General features: G+C 41.3%; 1 pseudogene; it reads left to right on the top strand.

The window, feature by feature from the left end:
* The first annotated feature begins 1,957 nt into the window (after positions 1–1,957).
* Positions 1,958–3,316, top strand: LOC124671832 (annotated as a pseudogene).
* The last annotated feature ends 549 nt before the right edge of the window (positions 3,317–3,865 follow it).

The following is a 3,865-nucleotide window of genomic DNA, read 5'->3' as shown; positions in this document are numbered from 1 at the left end:
ACAAGGTGTTAGCTCCAAGTCAAAAATGTAGTTATAAGAAGCAATATTGCAGATGCAAAATACATAAGTAGTAAGGCATGAACATAAAAATTGGTATTATGTGGAAGCAACAAAAAAGAATTCACTGTCATCATCATGATTTTTCCTAAAAAACCCACCTGGTTTTTGCAACATGTTTGTGCATGTTAGTTGCTTCGGTTGTGCATGTTAGTTGCTTCGGTTGTGCATGTTAGTTGCTTCGGTTGTGCATGTTAGTTGCTTCCATGCCCATGTTAGTTGCTTCCATGCCCATGTTAGTTGCTTGTTTTCACTAACTATTTTGCCTGAGTTACATTTTGTGTTGTAATTGCTAATGGGTCATTTGTTCTAGGTCCCTGGTACTCATGGAGTGGATTTCCTTGATCTAAATGAGGTTCCTTTTGATATTAATGAGGAACCTGGTATCTTACCTCCCAATTATTTTACACAACTGTTGGATGAGGCAATTGACGAGTCACCACAGCCACACTGTGAACACTCACGCCGCGGTTGTTAATGTAGAACCTGCTGCAACAAATACATACACAGGTCCTTTTGTTGCTCCTACAGACACTACTTCAATTGCACAAGATGGAAATGAGGATGAGGCTTCGTCCCAGCCAAATGACCCCCATGTTGGCATGCGCTATGATACGTTGGAGGGTGCTAAGGAGCACTACAATGCACATGCTGCAAGGAAAGGTTTCTCTGTGAAAGTAAATAGTAACGGGAGGTCTACAATCACCGGAGAGAAACAGAAACAGCGAGTTCACTTGCAACAAATTCGGGAGACCAAGGAAAGATGATGGTGGGGCTGAGTTGCAGGTTGATGTGGGGCCAATTCCTGATTCACGTAATCCGAAGATGAGGCTGATATTGAAAATGCAGAGCTTGCTTCCGTTGTGGCTGATCTTGCTGCTCAAGGAAGAAAAGAAAAGGCGCCCAAGAAGCGTAAAAGAGAAAATATTGTGCACACGTTTTGCAAGGCCCAGATGGTTGTGAAGTTAATTGATGGAAGATGGGAGGTTATCCACTTTGTGCCTGAGCATAACCATCCACTTATCCACAAGCCATCGCTCACAAAGTATCTGAGGTCACACCAAGGCATGCCAAAGGAGGAAAAGGAATTTGTGAAGAATCTTCACAATACAAATTTGACAGCTGGTAAGTTTTTCAGTTTTGATACTGCAAAATTTTGTATGTTGCATGTGGGAAAAAATTCCGCTGGTAAGAATCATTTGGGAAAGTAAAAAAGAATGTGAAAGTAGTATTTGTAAAGTTGCATGAAAAGAATAACTAGTTGCATGTAATGGTTGGTAATTTGCTGCAAATGGTCATGAAGTTGCCTGTTCTATTAATTTACTTGCAGACACTTGAATTGGTACTAGCCTGGAATGGTTCTATGATTTCATGGATTGTTTAGGTAGTTGCCTGGTTTACCTGTCAAATTCCAGGATTTGTTGTGCAAGTTGTCATTGAAAAAATGCATGTAAAAATAGTTTGGAAAGTAATGCTCGAAAAATGTGAGGCAAATAGTTGTGTAGTATAATACAACCAACTAACCATTTCCTACTTTGTTTTCAATAACAGGTAAAATGATGGAAATCATGTCAGAATTTTATGGTTCAGAGTTGCTTGTGCCATACACAACCAAAACAATCACCAACTACTGTGCAGCTCTGACTAGAGAAGAAACAAAAGATGGGGATCTGGCTAAAGTTGTGAGCTACTTTATAGAGCTGAAAGAAGAAAAGGATCCAGACTTTTATTTCCGGTTAAAATTGGACGATGAAGACAGGGTAGAAAACATTTTACGGGTTGATGGTGCTGCCGGAAGGCATATGCGAGAGGCTTACCACGATTGTGTCTCCTTTGATGCAACTTACTTGACAAATAAGTACGAGTATGCCTTTTGCGCCATTCATTGGGATAAATAAACATGGGCAGTCCATCATGTCTGGGTTGTGGATTTGTTAAGCAAGAATTGGCAACAAGCTATGATTGGTTATTTGAGAGTTTCCTTATTGCCATGAATGGTCTTGCCCGGACAATATTATCACGAGACCAAGATGGAGCTATGGCGGTCTCGATTGGCAGATTGTTCCCATCCTCCGTTCACCGTAATTGTCGGCTGGCACATAATGCGAACGCACGGTTGAAATGTGGCCCTACATCAGGCGGGAACCCTGGTTTAGCTGAAGATTTCAATGATTGCATCGATTTCAGCTTTTCACCGAGAGGAGTTTGAGGCAAAATGGGCTCGTTTGTAGGCAAGTGGCCAGTTGTTGGTGGTGCAAATTCTTACTTTACGACTCTCTATGCTAATCGTGCTAAGTGGGTACCATGCTACTTCAAGCACAGATTCTTCCCATTCCTGCAGTCCACGCAACGAAGTGAGGGATTTAATGCCATTCTCAAACGCTATACGAACCCACACAAGTCTATACTAAACTTTGTACAACAGTATGAGAAGTTGCAAACTCATGTACTTGTGAAAGAAGGGGGTAATGATTACAGGACAGATTGTTTGGAACTTACTCCATGGTCACCATTCCCTGTTGAGGAACATGCTTACAAAGTTTACTGCAGAGACATATATTTGAGGTTCCGGAACGAGTTTGAGCTGATTGGGAGGTACAATGTGTTACCATTTGGTTGCAACTTTTACAAGCTTGAGCCAAACAGGGGATGGTGTGCAAAATATGGTACTAGGACCTACCTGGTAACCGCTAATAAGGAAGAAGCGACATATTACTGTGAGTGCTCCAAGATGGACAGGGATGGTATACTTTGTTGCCACATCTTAAAGATCTTCACCCACCTTGGTGTTGATGAGATACCAGATAGGTATATCCCAAAAAGGTGGACTCAAGGTGCTTTGAGTGGTTATGTGCCGGCAGCGATTCTGCTGAACGACCGAGATGTTATGCCTCCAGAATCACAAGTGCAATTGCGGCACGCGAACCTTAATATGGGATTCACAAAACTTGCCCGTATTGCTAGTAGAACAGACGCAGCTACTGCCATTGTAAACAAACATTTGAGAGCTGCAGCAACAGAGATATCTCACTTGAACAAGTCGCTCAAGAAGAAGAAGCCTGTTTCAGCAGTCCCGTCCACTAGTGCACCTGATCAGCCTACGAAACCTAGGGACCCGGCAAAAACAACGACTAAAGGGAGGACTAAGGAGCACCGTACAGTTTCAGCTCTTGAGTTGCATCCAAAGAAAAAAGTTCAGTGTCACACTTGTGGTTCGTTCGAGCACAATTCTGCAACTTGCAAGATTAGGTTTCTGTAGTACTGCAGAAACACAAGTCCTTTGTAGTTCTCCGCGAGCTTTATTTTTTTTTTCTATTTTAGTTGTCAATCTTAGTTGTGACTTATTGAAAAATCAAAGAAGAGTCTTGCCTCCCTTATTGTAGTCTAGTGTGCAACTCTGATTTATGACAAAATTTCCTTGCTGTTATGTGTTGTGGCAACTTTTAGGTTAAAACGATGCAAAATGCAGTACTAGTGCAAGCAAATTGTGATGACAATGAAGCAACTATGAGAACATTGATATCAGACATGTACTGGCGAGTATGAAAAACTGAATTAGGAGATGAATTATAACATGTAAGTAGAAAAAATGATGCACTGATAACATTTATAAAAAAGTAGAAACCAAAAAAAAAAGAAATTGATGTATGCATACTTGTTCTTCAAATGTTTAGAATTTGCCTCCAGTTTGCTTTGTTATCTTCTGAAGTAACCCAACTGTGCGTCAGCAACTTCCTTATCTTTGGGATATCCTCGGCTTTATATTCTGGTGGCAATCTCCCATCCCAGCCGTCCGCATTCATGAGCG

This window comes from Lolium rigidum, chromosome 7, assembly GCF_022539505.1.
Source record: "Lolium rigidum isolate FL_2022 chromosome 7, APGP_CSIRO_Lrig_0.1, whole genome shotgun sequence".
NCBI lineage: Eukaryota > Viridiplantae > Streptophyta > Magnoliopsida > Poales > Poaceae > Lolium > Lolium rigidum.
This window is presented reverse-complemented; position numbering and strand designations above follow the sequence as displayed.